The sequence below is a fragment of the Lepisosteus oculatus genome, chromosome 14, assembly GCF_040954835.1.
Source record: "Lepisosteus oculatus isolate fLepOcu1 chromosome 14, fLepOcu1.hap2, whole genome shotgun sequence".
Classification (NCBI taxonomy): domain Eukaryota; kingdom Metazoa; phylum Chordata; class Actinopteri; order Semionotiformes; family Lepisosteidae; genus Lepisosteus; species Lepisosteus oculatus.
The window spans coordinates 21,279,943-21,299,638 of NC_090709.1; the positions used below are offsets into that span (position 1 = coordinate 21,279,943).

The 19,696-nt window shown below is 39.9% G+C and overlaps 2 non-coding genes across 2 annotated transcripts; both read right to left on the reverse strand.

The window, feature by feature from the left end:
- Nucleotides 1-13,249: 13,249 nt before the first annotated feature.
- Nucleotides 13,250-13,321, reverse strand: trnaw-cca (transfer RNA tryptophan (anticodon CCA)). The gene has a single exon. It is a non-coding gene; the product is annotated as a tRNA-Trp (tRNA).
- A 1,165-nt stretch (nt 13,322-14,486) lies between these two features.
- Nucleotides 14,487-14,574, reverse strand: trnay-gua (transfer RNA tyrosine (anticodon GUA)). The gene is given in 2 exon segments: nt 14,487-14,522; nt 14,538-14,574. It is a non-coding gene; the product is annotated as a tRNA-Tyr (tRNA).
- Nucleotides 14,575-19,696: the final 5,122 nt, after the last annotated feature.

Below are 19,696 nucleotides of genomic sequence, written 5' to 3' on the forward strand. Positions count from 1 at the left end.
TACCCACCCAGATGTTTGTACTTTCCAGTTCTTCCAACCAAAATTGACAAAAAAACTGTCAACACTGTCTTACATGTGGTGAAACAAAACAGACCACCCCCTGTGAGCACGGTGATGAAGATCGCGCCTTGACTGGTGTCTGGTGCGCCCCTGAATTATGGCCTTAGATCTGGGGTATAGAGTGGGTAAAATTTATGAAATTTGACATTTCGAAAAGTCCTCACACAATCTTTTTACCGACTACATCAAACTGCATCTGAAAGGGAAACAGGAAGCTTCGGGGTTTCCAGAGTGGTGTACAGATGTCGTGAAACAACAAAGATATATCAGCGAATATTATGAAAAAGAGGGTGTCCGGCTGGACCCCGGCAACATTAAAAAGAATCCGGCCAAAAGACAGCTTTCAAAAATTGCCTTGAACAGTTTGTGGGGGAAGTATGGGCAAAGAGACAATTTACCACAGACCACCATTGTGAGAAACCCCGATGAATTGTTCAGGTACTTATTTACGCCATATCATGAGGTGTCAGCCTGCAAGTTTATCAATGAAAACACAGCCTGTGTTATGTGGAAATACACTAAACACTAAACACCACTATACAGGCCATTCAAACACTAACATTTTCATCGCTAGCTTTACAACCGCCTTTGCCCGCTGGGAGTTATACAATCTGCTAAACGCTTTGCAAGGCCACTGTCTGTACCACGACACAGATTCTGTTATCTTTGTGAGCCGGGAGGGTGAGTGGAATCCGGGGCTGGGTGACTATTTGGGTGAGCTGACCAGCGAAATCGATGCTGGACAACACATCACCGAGTTTGTATCAACAGGACCCAAGTCGTACGGGTACAAGCTGTCTGGTGGGAAAGCCTGTTTAAAGGTGAAAGGCATTACGCTCAATGTGAACAATTGTGAAAAAGTTAACTTTGAGAGTCTGCGGGACTTGGTTTTTGACTATGGCGTTAACCCTTTTGCAGAGTGCCGGGAATTTAAACACATTTCTATTCAACAGCCGATGATCGTGCGTGTTAAAAAGGATTGGCGCAGTGAGACCCGGACCTTAAAGAAAACCCAGAAGGTGGTGTACGACAAGCGGGTGCTGCAAGAAAATTTGACATTGTTGCCCTACGGATATTAACACGATGGATGTCAGGTTAAAACACCCTTTTTCATGCATTTTGTCCTGACCCTCGAATTGCGGTAAAAGTTATTTTATAAAACAGCTCTTGGAGAACAGTGATACCGTTATGACTCGTAAACCCGAAAACATAGTCTGGTGTTACAGCTGCTGGCAACCTCTATACGCTGAGTTGCTTGTGAAATTTCCATACATTCAGTTTATAGAAGGGCTACCGACGTCGTTTTCCGACGACCAGCTACTGCCACCGGATAGAGTAAATTTGATTATAGTTGATGATTTGATGGAGTCTGCGTGTGAAAATAATGAGATAGAAAAAGCTTTTACAAAATACGTACACCACCGAAACCTCAGCATCATGTATATCGTCCAAAATGTGTTTTGTCAAGGCCGGAAAAGTAGAACCATAGCGTTAAATACAAAGTACACGGTGCTGTTTAAAAACCCTAGAGATAAACTACAGATTACAACCCTGTCACGGCATATGTATCCCGGTAAAGCCAGATTTTTTTGGAAGCGTTTGATGACGCTACTAAAAAACCTTTCGGTTACTTGTTGGTGGATTTAAATGCCGACACCCCAGATGACTATCGCTTGTGAACAGGTCTTTTCCCCCCAGATGTACCCATGGCTTATGTATTTAAAGAATCTAAAAGTCGGTGATCTCGCAACCACAGACTCAGTCAAAAAAACACGTTCGGGCCGTTGTCATGTCTTCACGCGTTCGGAGAAACCTGACACTTACATTTTCTGGTAAAAGCCAGCCCCAGTCACCGGAAAGCTATTCTCTGTGGGGCTTCAGATGATCTTGTACAGGGAATAGCTAAGCCTGCTAAGCAGTTTGGGACCCTGAAGAGAAAGCATAAGCTTTTAAAGACTTTGAGTCAAAGGGGTCTTTCTCTTAAAAGAAAGAGACTCTTGGTGAACCAGTCCGGCAGTTTTATCGGGACACTGTTGAGTATTGTAGTACCATTGATTACGGAGCTTCTACAACACCGATAATGGACCACACTGAAAAAAAATGTACCTTGTACCTCAAAAACAGCTCGATCGACTCCTAGACTGGTCCGGCAAAGAAACCGATGTGAGAAAAATAACAACCCGCAGGTTGGATGACGAAATGAGAGACATTTTTCAGAACTCGCATCTGCCTGAATATGAAAACGTGAAATTATATAATCAGCTGTTACAACGGTATTTGACATTAGTATGCCAGGAAGTTTCTGAAGAGGGGACTTTAACTGTTGTACGACCCGAAAATGCACCCGCCGATCTATCACACGCATTACCACAACAGCCGTCATCGACCGACGCTGACTTTGGGTATATTTTAGACAGTGCGTCTCAGTGGTTCCAGAGAAATGCCGAGATATTGTTAAAGACTGTGGCACACAATAAACCGTTAATAGCCGGGAATTAAAGAATTTGTGTACAAGGGGGCACCCGTTGAGGGCTCTCACATGATTGATCTTGTCAGGGCTCTCACACAACAGCAATCAGTTGAGGCCGGTAAGAAGCTAAAAGATTGGGATGTGTTCACAGGGGCAATGGCCGAAATCAACGTACCGGGCACCTTGCTAGCCAATGCTGGTAACTGAGAGCTACTAAAACTCAAGTCTGCCCCACTGTGGTGTGCAGCGTCTGTCAAAACTTTAAAACCCCATGTCCCACCCCCTTTTCAACCAATGGTGTTGTTATAGGGTGGATGTCCCTCCTTCCCCCACAGAGCAGTAGTGTGATAGAGAGGTTTAACCAAACTATTAAAACAAAAATGTGGAGGTACCTGACACACAAAAACACCTTTCGATATATCGATCTGTCTGATCTTATTTACTTTTATAATCATAGTTACCACATGACTATTAAACGACCCACGGCTTCTGTTACGACTGATAACTCCCTTGAGATGTGGAGAACCGTCTATGGTGAACACTTTAAGCGAAAACCGTCAAAGTTTTCATTTAATGTAGGTGATCATGTGCGGGTGTCCAAAATAAAAGGGAATGTTTGAGAAGGGGTATGAACAGACCTTCACAGATGAAATTTTCATTGTCAAAGAGCGGACCACGGCTCTGAGACTCTATTACAAACTGCAGGACTACGCAGGCGATGACATTAAGGGCTCTTTCTACACAGAACAGCTACAGAAGATAAACCCCAATTCTGAGAGCGTCTTTCGCATCCAAAAGATTAAAGCAGCCAGGGGGCGTGAAAAAAACAAACAGATTTTGGTAAAGTGGCGCAGATAGAGCGATAAATTCAATAGTTGGGTAAAGGCTTCCGAGGTCAAAGAAATATAGAGGTGCTGAAAAATGAACCCCAATGTCTTCTAGGTTACGCTGGCCAGTAATTCATCCTCAAAGATGTTTCCAAAGAACACCAGCGCGTGCTTCACAGAGCATCTGGCAAAGGCGATTGACCTGGACAGGGGCTGGGTAGTGGGTCTGGTCGAGCTGCACTATCCGCATACGCTAAACACGTTTGATCAAGATGAAGATTTTCTGTCCATATAGTCTAATCGCTGATGAACATGTACCTTACCTAGAGGGTACTACTGCAACATCGATCAGCTCATACATGAAATAAAACGTGCTGTGGAAAAAGTTCTGTTAAACCTCTCACCTCTGGTGAGAAAGCTGTGCTCCTCAAAGCGCTTTACAGGATAAAAACAATAACAACAATAGTGGCTGGGCAAATGATTTTTTTTTTTATCGAAATACAAAATGAGATACTGTATAATGATGTGCATGAACAAAGTTATACTGCAATTTTCCTTAGATACGCGATTAAAAAAAAAATTTTTTTTTGAATCCCCGGCGGAACACATTCCATAAGAATCAGCGCTTTACAACCCTTACTGCGTGCGACTGGAAAAGAATTTGTGATCGGATCAACAAAATGCTTCGTAGAAGGAGGCGCTCTTTTCCTCTAGTCTAACCACAAACAAAACATTCCTGTTAGACAAGAGGAATTGAAAAAAAACAATTTTGTCAATGGAAACCGGTGTGTGTGTCTCTCTCTCTGCTGAATGAATAAAAGCATTTTATTAAAAACGCGTTTGCCTGGTATTTACTTTGGTCCCTTTTAACTGTTTTTCGATCTACTGTATTGCTTTGAGATGCCACTTTTAAAGGTGATATGTAAAATAAAGTTTTTTATTATTGTTATAGAGAAACATGATCAGATTTTCCCTGGTTCAGAAAAAAAGATCTAAAGTGCTACACATAACTTTCTTAATTCGATGTATTTAAAGCAGTGAACTACTGTAGGTGTAACATAACATTCAGACGTACATAACGTATTCTCAGACGTACGTCGAGAATAGTTTTGTGGTGTTTGTTTAGATGAAACGTATAACGTAACAAAATTAAAGACACTTGTACTGTATGTCATCGGAAAGTTTCTGCTTTGTGTAAGGATGGTATCAAAAAGCAATCTTAAGTGGTGAGAAAGCTGTGCTCAATGTATTTAAGGGACTTAAAAGTAAAAGGAGATGCTTCATATTGCTTGACTAATTTAAAAAACTAAGTTTTAAATGCAGACGCTCCCTCGGTGCCGCGCCGGGTGTAAATATCAAAATATACATTCGCCCCAGGCAGAGGCCGAAGAGCGCCCGGCTGGGGTGCGTGGGGAAGAGCATTACAGGAATGAAAGGCGGGGTATAGGAAGGCGTTCAGTCTGGGCAGGTATAGATTACACTTTTCTAAAACGTACTTGAAAAATAAAAATGATTACAATCTAATCCTTCCACGTTTGATCCCAAAATCCCAAGAGATATAAATCTAAATGGGTAGAAAGTTATGCTGAAAGTTTATTAAGATACTTAGAAGACAAAGATACTGTATCAATTTATGTTGCATTAGCCTGATTATGATAAAAAAAACACAATTAAACACACGTTTGCGATTTAAATCAATATAAATGTTTATATTGTAACGCATACTGTCCAGCCTCCATTTCTCTATAAAAATTTACTCTATTACACACACACAATAGAAGCAGGAAGCAGAAGCAGGGACCGTTGTCAGAAGGCAAGAAGGTGACTATTCATTGTTATCAAAAATGACTTAGAATCGATCATGTTGTGATATTTTGAAATAAAAAAAGTCAATTGACTGTCCATACTATCGCTATTCTATTTTTTTGAAGTAATGTTTGTTAAGAGAAAAGTCCAGCACCAGCTGGATTTGAACACACAACCCGTGAGTTGGTAATCGGGCACGTAGACCAGTAGGCTACAAGGGAAGTCACATGAAGAGAGAGGCGAAACAGCCCTACACAGCCCTGTCGCAGTACACGAATATAATCATATCGTTATTCAATTTTTTTGATACGCGATTCCATATTATATTAGCAGAAAAGCTTAAAACTACCACTTTTTCACATGCTATTTCACATGCTAGTTAAATACTTGGATGCTTAAAATCGTTAGGGAGAAATGGAATACCAGTGTGTATTTTTCCTTTAAAGTACCGATTCCTGGAATCTGACTGGCTGACACCCTTCTGAAGTGATTCCATAAAATCTGGTATACGGAAAAGAAAGCGTTGATACATACAAGTATCTTTAAATACAGTCTTTGCTGTGCTCTTGAGGATCCTTGTGATATTTTGAGCTCTAGTTGAATGATAGGTGTCGCATTTTAAATCATTTTCGTAGTTAGAAATTATGAAACGCCCTGTTAAAAGCAAGGGAGTTTTTATGCCCGTTGAAGTAAAACAAAATGCCTGACAAAGTATGGCTTGGACAGATTCCAAGTGCTTGTACAAATGTGCTAAAGAAATTATACTTTGAGTATACAGCTTGTCCAAAATCATTCATTATTAATACTATTAGTAACATCTTCGGTAAAGGCTTTGATGCATAAATATTTCTGATAAAGGTAGGTTGTGTACTTTTGTCCAACTGAGCAATCTTGCTTTAATAAAATATACGAACATTTTAATGACTGATGATTAACATGCTGTAATACACAGTTCAAAATTAAAAGCTCAAATGCTGTACATGAGAGGTTAAGCTCCCCCCGGCGGTTTTACAAGGTGACGCGGATAGTTTCCGGCATGGCATCAAATGACGTGATTAACCGCGTGATACTGCGTGACACCGCGACACGCCTACCGGGGTATGCTGCGGAATACCCCACCCATTTTGAATGGCTGCATCTGTACTCTTCTCTTTACCGCACGTATGGAGTTTGGGTCTGATCGAGCTCGTTACTCGTCACTCACGCAATCTACTACCTAATCCAATACAGCCCTTTATTTGGCTTTAAACTCCACCTGTTACCCCTCACACTCAATGTTTCAGAAAAAGGGTTTTAATTTAAACTTTGCCCAGCAGTGTTTGAGCAGACAGAAGAAATAGAAGCGCCATTCGCGCCAGTTTAGCATAGTAACCACTAACTCCAATAATCCACTAATTATTATTATTATTATTATATTATTATTATTATAAAAGCAAAAGAATCCCAGCTTCTGCATAAAAAAAAAAAAACTATTGATATAGTGCATCCCCAACACTGGCTGAAGACGCTGTGTGTGTCCGGGCTCAGCGGTTATATAGGACAGGACTCGGCGAGCTGCAGGTGAAACTCATTGCTCTGCGCTCCCCGTGCGGAATGCGCGTCTCCTCCCTCCAGACTCGTCACACCGCCTTCTACAGCGGGAAAAAAAACTCCCCTTTACTGTCTTCATACATCCCTCTTAAATCCCAGGAACTGAGTCAGTACTGGGTTTCTCTGTTCGAGATTACAAGCGGAAACAATTAAAGCGCTGAAAGCAGGAAGTTATTTCTGCTCGTAGGCATAAACGTGTAAAAATACATTTTCTGATTCCTAAAACCTAATAAAATCCATGTAAGTCTCCCTTTTGTTCCCAATGCACATAACTGAATATAAACCAGTCAAGTTCAGGTACTTTTCTGATGTATATGAATACACTAGTTCTGGCGCAGCTGTTACAACAAAGATACTTACGAACTATTTTTTTCATACGAGCTCTTGCCGTTTTAAAATTGAATATTTTTTCATTTCGCTAAATCACACGAAACACCAACAACACTCATCATAAGCATCTGACCAATCACATTCCTGAATTTTAAAAGTATTTAGTATTTATTTTTAACTTGTTTTATTTTAAAAAAAATGTATACACCTGTTTTACATATCCTTGCCATTTTTGGCATATTGTAAGTGGATTGTAACTTCAAATTGATAATTCCTGATCTTTATAACTGTGTATCATTTCTTTTTACCTTGTTTTAATATGTTTTAATTTTTTTGCATTTTATAGAACTTTTTTAATATATTGAGCATTTTAGCATAATTTTAAAATAGGACTATCAATGCTCCTGACTTCTAAAACCTGTATTTATTCTGACATTTTTCTCTCCAACAGCAGATGAGGAGGGATGCATTTGATTTTAAATTGGTTGATTTTAGGGGAAAATGTACATTAATTTCTTTGTACATATCATCAGTGGGAAACTTGGCATTTTGGGATGAATTGCAATCTTTACTGCGAGACTGATATAGAAATGACGGGGGATTTAAATGACACATTTGATAAATCAGACAGGCACAGTACAACATCTAAACTGGCAGAACCCTCTAAAGTACTGAAATATTTTAGGCACATTCATAATCTACGAGATGTTTGGTGGTTACTGTGTCCTGCTATCCTTTCATATTTTTTAATGTGCATGAATCTGTCCCACTTCTTTTACTAGTTTTTAAGGAAGATTCTGAAATATCTGATTACGAGATCAAGCCAGAAAAAAAATGATGACAATTAGTAAGAAGAAAGATACAATGTATTGACAATGTAATATGCTTTAAAGGATTAAAAGGAAAATAAATACTTTATCTATGCAAACTAATTCAACTGAGCTCCTCTTAACACTATAGCCTGAAGAATTGCCAAAGCACAATGTATCACTTTGGGTGACACTAAGGGAAGAGGAACACAACACTCAAAACCACAAACCACTTATTTTCAACAGCAAAAATATGCTTGAAAATATTTGACAAAAAAAAAGAAACCTTACACGCATGGAAACCAATATTTATCTGCTAGGGTAGAATGCAGCAGAGAACAGTAGGGCAGAAGGTTAGTGTAACTCTATAGTGCATCACAGAGGCCGGTCTCTTCCCCTCATTATGCAGGCTGAGTTGTTCACAGTGAACTGTCCTCCAGCGATAGTCAGCTGCAATCACTGACATCAGACATGATGTTAATACTCTGACAGCACTTTGGCTGATTTGGTTAATGCGTTTTCCTATTAAACAGGAGATCTTGAGTTCAAATCCCAGTGGTGTCTTTCTTCCTGTCTTGTTTTATAGAATGTATCACTATGGATGATCATGTGCGGCTTGATTTTGTTAAATGCAAGTTTTCATTTTCTTTCTAGAACAACTTGCTTTTCATGAAATTCATACAGCTTGCGAAAGATGAAACACAGATCTTGCTTATCAGTGCAAAACAAATATCACAGGCCGGCAAGAATAAAGTCTTTTTTTTTACAAAAAGCTTGCAAATGGAGAAAAGGGATGCACGTGAGTCTCTGGGAGCTGTTAATTGAAAGGTTAGTGGTTCGAGCCCATTTCTCATTATTCTACTTAATTGGATTTCTTAGTAAAACCTTAACCCACTTGATATTTGCAGGAAATGCAGTTTTTTTGTGTGACGAACTACAACAAGTAAACAAGTGAGTACATTAGTCATTATCACTGGGAATGACCAGTCATGGCCAACATTCAAGGGAATCGTATTCAGTCACGGACTTTGACCTTCAAATGGTTGGCGGGAGAATTCATTTATACTCTCGTTGCACCCTTAGTTAAAATATTTAAAATTACAACACAGATTTGTTGGAGAACTTGAAAAGCAAAAAAGACAGTTGGACAGCATGATTATGTTAGGACTGTACATTTGTATTTCAATACTTTTGTATATTTATCTTAATTTTAATATACATGTAACCATAAATGCTGTTCTATATATATATAAAGATTGTTGTATTTTATAATATTTTAGCAGAGGGCACAAGGGGGTCTATTATACCTTGCGAAACATCCAAGACAACTATAATAGAGGCTCATATTTTAATAAAATTTGCTTTTAAAGAAAACCAAAATTTGTATGAAATCATCCCTCAATATCGACGTTCAGTTGAAGGATTTGAAGAAGCAACAGCGATAGGTGAGTACATTGATTTTGGACCCATGTTTGCATCTGAATAATCTTTCCTCCTGGAAAGAATTAAAAACAGGTCTGTTTTGAGTCTCATGATGATTCTCTTCTGGATCTGAAAAAAAAAACAGTGCAAATTTGTTTCCGATGCATTTTTCAATTTTATCAGATTTTTTCAGGTGAATGCAGTCGATACGTTCAAGTTTTTATATGATGACAGGACCTACACTTAGGGCTCAGTACTGATAACACTGCTGATATTGATGGAGTAGAAATAAGTGATGTATTGGCAGCTTTATCTGAGGCGAGAAGTCCTAGAACACCTACAAAAATGTTAGGATTCAGAGGAAGAAATATTTTTCTACCTCACCCAATCCTGCTGCATTAACGAGGCTGAAGTTGGCTGCTTATTCGCCAGCTTCTTTATTCGCGTTTTTCGTTCCACCTTAAGTGCTGCTGCTGTGATGTTATGCCGCCTTTCGCCTGTAGATGGCTCTCTATAGTCATTTTTAAAAATACTAATCCGAGTTGATTACTGCACATATCCTCAGTAAAGGGGAATATGTAAGTAATGATTATCCAAATTGCATTTTTGTATGAAACACATTTCAGAAAATCGAAAACCAATTTTCAAAACTCACAATAACACAAACTGGCATGTTAGACAACAAGTAAATAAGACAAAGGCAAAACGTGAATTCTCAAAGTCTCAAAATCTTGCATTTTGCAAGAAATGTTATTATAGCAGTTTAAAATGGGACATTTAGAACATGGCATATGAGAATATATGGTTAACGGAGGATGAGCAAAGGGTGATGACACTTTCTGCTTATTGCTATGACCCTCCCTCCTGATTATAAAATCGTCTCACAATTCTGCCACTGAGGTGTGAGACACAGTGTAACAGACTCTCAAAATCCTGAACTTCAGGAAATGTTGCTGTACCATTTTTAAAATATGACCCTCTGAATGTGGCATGAGAGAATTTATAGGGAAAAGCTAATTGCTCTTTCTGTTGTATTGCGATGGCCCCTGTTTAGAAAAAAACATCTCAGAATTCTGACACAAAGGTGTGAGACACAATGTAACAAATTATGAAAATCATGAAGCATAAGAAAATTTACTGTACCATTTTTTTAATATGACCCTCTGAACATGGCATGTGAGGATTTATAGTCAACAAAATAGCACCCCTTCTGCTGAATTACTTTTTCCCTCCTTCCTCGTTACCAAAACATCTTAGTATTCTGACACTAAGGTAAGAGAGACAAAATCACTCATCACGAACATTTGTAATTACAAAACTTCACTGTTGCATTTCTGCGTTGTGACATTCTGAACATGGCATGTTAAAGTATATAGAAAACCTAGATCAGAACAGGTTAAATGTAATTCATAGTGATTTATATTTTTTTAATTCTTTCTAAATGAAAAAATATGTTTTTCAGTGATTATGACACTTCAGTATTACATAAAATATGCTTCAATGCCAAAATAAATAATAATGGAAAAAATACCCACAGTGGACATTCATAGTTGTGATTATAGGAATGTTATATATCAGGTGGGTAGCTGTGTCAGCATGCGTAGGCTGCATAGGAAAAAGTAAAGGATTATTCCATGCTGAAAAGAGAAGAAAGGAAACATAACGTGTTGGCCGTGGAGCCTTCTTCAGGTGTGAGAAAGACAGGGCTGTAAGCAAAGATAATTTCCTTTATCTTTGCTTACTGCAGTTTAAAGACTTTAGGAAGTTTTACGGCTAACAGCTCCACATCAACTTCCTTTTATAACTAACCTCATCAGATCCCTCAACTCCCAACTCTTCCAATTTCTCACTTCAGAGAAGGATAAAAAACTCAATCATCCTCTACAGAGAAAAACCATCAACACCCCTACCACCTCCACCAATCCTAACCTAATCCTTGTTTTTACTATACCCTCTGACCTTTCCCTTTCACCCCTTTACATCCTCAGCTAACTTATTTTAAAATTACAATAGACTGTATAGTATGTATGTTTAAAATTAAGGTAAATATGTCAAAATATCAAAATCCAACTGCACAGTGCTATCGTAACAATGCTTGTCAAGTTATCAAACAAACCTGCATTGTATTTTTAAATTATTTCAGCAGAGGATTCAACTGGAGTATAAATGAAGATTCGACGATAATTTTTTCTGGGGAGTTGCAATGTTGGGCATTATTGGACATTTCCCGGTGACCCTGACACGTGTTAAACACGCGCATTTCCTGCATATATTAAAATGGTTATGGTTTCGCTGAGAAATCCAATTGACTTAAGACAACGTTTATACTGCAGAAGAATCCCATCCCTGGGTGGACTCGAACCACCAACCTTTCAGTTAAAAGCCAAATGCGCTAACCGATTGCGCCACGTTTTCGGTTAAAAAAAAAAGCTCTCTTACCGTTTATTTTGCCAGACGGTAATATTTCTTCTGCACTGATAACCAAGAATTGAATTTCAGTTTTCGCAAGCTGTGTGAATTTAATCAAAAACAAGTTTTCCAGAAAGGAAATGAACACATGCATTTAACGAAATCAAGCCCTTTGTGATTGCCCGAAATGATACGTTCTGTACTACAAGATAGGAAGAAAGACACGGCTGGGATTTGAATCCCGGTTCTTTTGTTTAACAGAGAAGCGCTTTAACCAACTAGGCTACGGTGACAGGACAACCATCCCCTTTTACAGCCGCTTGGACACACCGCTCTGAGACATCTGCGTTCAGTAAGCGCTGAACCTGCGCTCAGAACAAATTGCCTCTTTTACATAGCAGCCCCGACACTGAGAAACGAAGAGAACTGGCTTTTATCAGGCATTTTCATGCCCAATGCGTTTGATATCTCCCAAGGGCGACAGAGTTCTTTTGCGACACTATTTCTTCTTCTTTTTTATTTCTGTAGCTTTGATAAAAAAACGAGAAATCGTGCAAGGGAAAAATGTCTTTTTTTTCATAGAGAAAACGTGCACCAGGAAATGTTGTGTTGAGAAGAAATGATTTAACATGATACGTGACCTAATTTATCGGAGCAATTACTCAACCAGCAAGATCTGGAGAGGTTGGAGAGTCTGGTGGATGTGATAATTATACGGTGTTGTGAAAGAAAACAGTCTTTCTTTGAATTCTCAGTCAATCGGAATTTCAGTGCGAAACATAAACCCCTTGTCTGATTTAAAGAGATTATATTTTAAAACTCATAAAAAATCAGAAAACACATGTTTCTCACTTTGAAATTTTAGACGGAGCGGTGCATTACTAGTAGCGGCGCTGAGCACACTATGGGGAAATTCAGGGTATGTGAAATCCCAGCGGTTTAATAAACAACGCGTCTGATTTCGGATCATAAGATTGTAGGTTCGACTTCTACCTGGCTTGTGTAAATTTTATTCAAGCTCCTCAGTAATAGATGTATATTATGTAATGAACCGCACCTGAAAGCAAACGTTGGGTCTGTTTCCTTTGTTTTCCAGCATGAAATAGCAAATCGTTACAAAAAGCACCTGCTAATGTCCAATAGCGGGTTTTTTTTTCAAATTACATTTTCAGGCTTCAGACACTTTTTAATAAAACAAAAGTGTCCGGAAACTCATTAACTTTCAGGTTTGCTTGAACCTGTATTAAAAAAAGTTATCTGAAACTTCCGGGATTCCATTATCTGATGTAGCTGTCTCTAAAGTTGGACGTGATGTTAAGCAGATGTGAACTGTGCCTTTTCTCTTAAAAAAAAACAAGTTCTTTTTTTCCCCTTCACTCCAATGCTGGAGACTGTAAGCCTCTGTGAGCTCCACACTGCGTGTCCTGTACTGCTCTATGTACTAATCTATGTGGTGTACAGATAGAACTCAACTGCATGGTGTGAATTCCGTGTTCAGGACCAGCAGAACCTGAAAAAGTAACAGCTGACCTCGACGTGATTTGAACACGCAGCCTTCTGATCTGGAGTCAGACGCGCTACCGTTGCGCCACGAAGTCACGGCTGTCCGTGCCTTTGAATTCCCCAAAGGAGACAAATCAGCTTCACAAAAAAAAAAATCTCATGTGAAGTGCGCAGCTCTTCCGAAGAGAGTCTCTTCTTACCACATTTTATTCTTCCTGCGCAGCTCTTGTGCAGGTGTTGTTCTCAATTACAGATCCAGGAACACTGATTGTTTTTTCTATTTTTTTTAAATTAAGTACCCCATGGTGCAACGGTAGCACGTCTGACTCTAAATCCCCAAGTTCATTTTCAAAGTATATCGGAGTCAACTGATACTGATCAGGTTCTGCTGCTACTGAACCCGCAGTCTTCACCTTAAAGTTCAATTCCCCAAGCCTTTTGACCTTATATGTCCATCCCTTCTCGTCAAAACTCGTATTTTCACAGGGTACCCTTCAGAAATCGCAGTATAGAATGAAAAAACTCCAGTAGATCTCGGCCGCTGTTGGTGATTTTCCTTTTAAAATAAATGAATCTCTGGAAATTTTACGGAGTGTATCACTTTCACTGAGACCGAGAAGTGTTAAGCTGTACATGCGTCTTTGTGGCTCAGTTGTTAACCAAAAGGGTGGTGGTTTGAGCCCTTCCAGGGACGCTACGAGCCTTTTAACGTACACACCCTCCTCACTTCATTTCTCCACGGCCGGTCTTGTATCGCTAACAAATACAGAGCCCGTAGAAGGCAGTAAGCTCGCATATATATAGCTCACTGTGTATATAATGAAGAAGCAGAAGTTAGTTTCTCATCTGCGCGTTACAGAGCCTTACGCAACTCGTAGTGTACCAACAGCTAGGGTTTGATCCCTGCACGGGCTATTAGTTGAAAGGCCATTGTAAATGACGTATAAGAGATTTATAGATAGATACTTTATTGATCCCGTGAGGGAAATTAATAAAGCTTATCCAGCTGGCTTTTATGTTTCACACTAAATTGCGATCTTGAAACCAAAATGAAATTGACATTTGTACTGTATGTTTTTTTTTTTAATTACAAAGCAAACAGAGTATTCCCTTAATTCAAAGATCAGATATTGGCCAAAACAAGACAATCAGACGTGGGCTGACTTTGGAACAGGAGCCTCTGCTTCGTCGTTTATTGAGCTTTTGATCAATGTCTGAGAGAAAAAGATTCGCTATTTTTACTCTTTGATTAAAGTACCTTCCTTCGAGCCGGAACCGAACCAGCGACCTAAGGATTCCCTGCTGACTCCACTACAGTCCTCCGCTCTACCAACTGAGCTATCAAAGGGTTGTCAAATGCTCCTTGGCACATACTGCCCAATGTAGTGAAATGTTCCGGGTGATTTAAATCCCAGTTCGACATCAAGTTTCCAACTCGTTTCCTTAGTCTTGTTTACCTTGAATTTAAGCCACGAACCAGGATTCTACTGTATAAACTTCCAGGGATATTACAAAATGTTTGATGGGGCATCAATCATTCCAGGCGGAAATGGACTCCTTTTTGTTTCTCGAGGGATCATATTAAACATTGCATTAGTATCGAGAGGAGGATCACCATGAAACACAAAACAAACAGTTTCATTCTGTCTTTTTTAGAAAGTAGCGTTTGTGCTACATTAATTATATTTTCGTGGAAATATAGAAGTTGTAAATGTTAAAATTTATATTTGAATCGAAATGTGGTTTTGAGTTAAATATTAGCGGGATCATGTGATTAGTTTGTTTGTCATTACAATATATATTGCCATTTTACTAGAATTTGTAACTGAAATTTACTAGTTGTGTTTTTATGATGATTAGCCATTTGTTGATTACAATATTGTATATAATGTATAATTTGAACTACATATTTTTCAGGTGTGAATAATTGTATATTTTAAGAATAAATTTCTAAAACAAATCATTGGCTTTATTTACTAGTTTCTACACCTATAAAATATTTATTTGATGTATAATAGACCTTTAACTATATATGTATATTAGTCCTCTAAATTTATCCGTATAATAGAACTCCAACCATTTATGTATAATAAACATATAATCATAGATGTCTAATTGACATATAACAATATACGTATACTAGAATTTCATTGTAGACCAGTTACGGAGCACATTTATACGTCTAAAGTATGCGTTTAATAGTCGTATATTCTACTTCTTTTGCCAACTGGGATGTGCCGATTTTAATTTAACAAAGCTAGATACACAGTTTGTTTCTCGAAAGCGTGTTATGTAAAAAAGATACTTTGCTAAGGATACAACGGGTGTATAAATGAATTCTCCTGACAGCCAGTTGAAGATAAAATTCCACACGTGAAAATGGTTTTCTTGGACATTGACAGGTACTTAATTGATTACTTGTAGTTCCACATGAGTAAAATAGATATTTCCTGCAAATTTCAAGAGGGCTTGCGAAGAAATCCCATCAAGCTTTAGCAGAGATTATGGTTACAGTGGAACAGTCTGAAGCTCGTCCCTTAGTGGGTTTGAACCACCAGCCCTTCATTTAACAGCTGCACAGAGACACACTCCCGTTGCTTTTTGCTGTTCACACGTTTGTAGTTAAAGAATTATAAAATACTGACATTTTCCTGCCAGCCGGCAGTATTTCTTCTGCACTGACCATGAATAACCAATAACTTTATTTCATCTTTCGCAGTCTGTAATCCACAGAAAATGAAATGAATACTTGTATTAAGCTAAATCAAGCCGACGGAGATGCACTGCCGTTGTTTTTCTCCACTTTTCGTTAAAAGGAGAAAAATCACTGACATTTTCTTGCGGTATTTCTTCTGTCCTGATTTGCAAGACTTATATTTTATATAAGTTGTATGAATTTCTTGAAGTTCAGAAACAACTTGTTCCACAAAGGAAATGAACACTTGGTTCAAAGTAAATCAAGACGTATGTATCTCTCGCTGCGTGTGCTCTTATCTGTCCATCTCTCTACTTTTCTCTCACTCTGACAGTCTGTGCAGAGTTTCTGAAGGGGATGTAACACCACTTGGCAAACAGAAAAATTATCAGAGGCAGAATAAAAAATCATTATTCTCTTCTCAGTCAGATTCACAGCTCAGAGACAATCGGACAGAAGCTCCATACTTCTTTTTATCCGTCAATCCAGAACCAGAGAACATTCAGACAATCAGTGCTGTTACATGAATAATATCAGGCAGAACAGCCTGGACTCAGGTTACATCTCCCCATTTTCTCCTTCCTCACAGCCACTTAGAGACAGAGAAGAGCTCCTGGTTCTCCTCTCTGTGAACTGGGCTCAAGACTCACTGATCTGTCAGCTGTGGACTCTGTTCCAGGTCAGAAGCAAGAAGCTTCTATTAACCCTTTCCAGGACCTCCAGCCCTTCAGTATAACTTTCTTTACTGTATGTCAGTCTCCAAACATGTTTTATAAATGTTTTATAACACACGTGAGTGTGGAATTATCTTTTTATGTAATAAACACAAGTAGTGACACTTTGGTCAGTACACTGTATATTGATTATTAGTTCAGGTGGGTAGCTGCGTCAGCATGCGTAGGCTGCAAAGGAACAAGTAATAGGTTTATTCCATGCTGAAAAAAAGAAGAAAGAGAACACAACGTTTCGGCCGTGGAGCCTTCTTCAGGTGTGAGAGAGACAGGGCAGTAGGCAAAGGTAAAGTAGCGGGAGAACAAAGGTTGAGAGGGAGGAGGAGTGAGAGGCGGGAGCAGGGGACAGAAAGAGAGGCCAATCAAGAGGTGTGAAGTCAGAATGGGTGCAGAGAGGTGTGAAATGAAACTTCCAATGAATGGAGAAAATTTAAAAGAACAGTAATCTGTCATTAAGGGAAGGGAGAATGTGTGATCCTAGCTGCAGAATAATTTTAGTTTCGGTGGTCTTTCTGATGTATGAGTTCGGAAAACCGTCTTTGAGAACACAGACGGAGAGATTAGAGTGGTCGTGGCCGTCAGAGGTGAAATGAGAAACTATGGGCTTGGAGAGATCTTTAATCTTCACAGCCCTGACGTGTTCTCTGAAGCGGTCTCCGAGTCTCCTTCCTGTTTCAAGATTATTGAAAGAGAATGCGTTCAGTGTGAGGACGCACAGTGCTTGATCCACCCACCCACACCCTGGTACGCCTTGCAGAATTGGTCCTCACACTGAACGCATTCTCTTTCAATAATCTTTTTTACCAACAGGTCAGTGGAGTTGCCATGGGCACCAGAATGGGACCCAGCTATGCCAACATTTTTGTCGGCTGGGTAGAAGAACGCTTCTTCGCTTCCTACACTGGCTATGTCCCTGACCTCTACAAACGATATATTGATGACTGCGTCGGTGCCGCCACATGCTCCAACGATCAGCTTGAATTCTTCCTGCACCATTTCACCAACTTCCACCCGTCCCTCAAATATACGGTTAACATATCTTCTACCACTCTTCCGTTTCTAGACATCCACTTGTCTATCAACTACCCCCGACTGTCCACTTCAGTTTATTACAAACCCACGGATTCACACAGCTACCTCCTGTACAGCTCATTTCACCCCAACCACACTAAAAACTCTCTTCCTTTTTCACAGTTCCTTAGGTTACGACGATTATGCAGCGACGACATCGACTTCGAAAACCAAGCCCTCGAAATGTACTCATTTTTCATCAACAGAGGATACCCCAGCAGTGTGATTGACAGGGCCCTTGCCCGAGCCAAAAACACCCCCCGGACCATCAACCCGATCAGGAACTCCCGCCGTAACAACCGCATTCCTTTGGTGCTTCCTTACCACCCTAACACACTTCCTATCCCCAGGACCATTAACCAGAACTTTTCCATCCTACAGGATGATCCCTCCATTGGGGCCCTCTTTTCTGATCGCCCTATCATCTCATATCGCCGACCACCTAATCTGCGTAACCTCCTTGTTCACAGCTCCCTTGACCGCCCTCGGCAACCATCCACACCAGGCACTTTCCCTTGCAAAAGAGCTCGCTGTATCACCTGCAAGTACACAGCCACCACCACACTCATTCAAGGCCCCTCAGGACAATTCCGGATCACCCAGACAGCATCTTGTACCTCCAGCAACCTTATTTACTGTATCTCTTGCAGTAAATGCCCAGCCATCTACATCGGGGAAACAGGAAGGAGACTCGGAGACCGCTTCAGAGAACACGTCAGGGCTGTGAAGATTAAAGATCTCTCCAAGCCCATTGTTTCTCATTTCACCTCTGACGGCCACGACCACTCTAATCTCTCCGTCTGTGTTCTCAAAGACGGTTTTCCGAACTCATACATCAGAAAGACCACCGAAACTAAAATTATTCTGCAGCTAGGATCACACATTCTCCCTTCCCTTAACGACAGATTACTGTTCTTTTAAATTTTCTCCATTCATTGGAAGTTTCATTTCACACCTCTCTGCACCCATTCTGACTTCACACCTCTTGATTGGCCTCTCTTTCTGTCCCCTGCTCCCGCCTCTCACTCCTCCTCCCTCTCAACCTTTGTTCTCCCGCTACTTTACCTTTGCCTACTGCCCTGTCTCTCTCACACCTGAAGGAAGCACCATGGCCGAAACGTTGTGTTCTCTTTCTTCTTTTTTTCAGCATGGAATAAACCTATTACTTGTTCCTTGATTATTAGTAGCCAATGGGCCGATGGTCGTGTCTACAGTAGTGACCAGTTGACCAGTCTGTAGCTCTCAGCAGTGGGACTCAGATCACACAGAAGAAGACCTGTCTGTGTGTGATTCCACACCAGCCCAGGGAATCACCAGCTCTCATATGTCTCTCACAGGTGTCTCACAGTCTTATAAATTTACAATTAGATGAATTATTGTAACAGGTAATCAGACTACCTATGGAACTGAGAGCAGGCTGGAAATAAAACCTCCTGGCTTCTATACTCTGATGATTCGTTTAAAACATTTAAAAGCACTTATTACAGGGACTTGTGCTCGTTCTCTACTGCTCCACACGGGTACGCCTTGTAACACATTAATCTGCGAAGTAAACTATTTTTTTTCCTGTTTAATGAATTTCATTCCTTGGTTTGTCGCTCTCCTTTTACAACTGTTATGATTCGCTTCTCTTCACAGCCCGGTGTGTTCTTTTTTGGGGGGGATGTTAAATCTGTAAGAAAAGCCCCCCAGGCTCCGGACAGGAGTCTCCTCCAGCGGAGACGCGCTCTGCTCTGTTACAAAGAGCGCTGTGACATCACAGACACCAGCCTGAGCGCCTGGATCAGAGAGCAAGACCGTGGGAGGCGCAGGGTGCGCACGGAGGAGAGTTATTGATCACTTATCTATCGAAAACCAATTAATTCAATTAAAAAACCGTAGAATAAACAATTAGCTTCACCGATTGGTGAGTACTGATTCTTTTTCTGGTTTTGATCCTGTTCTAAATATCTAGAAAACAGTCAATAAAGACT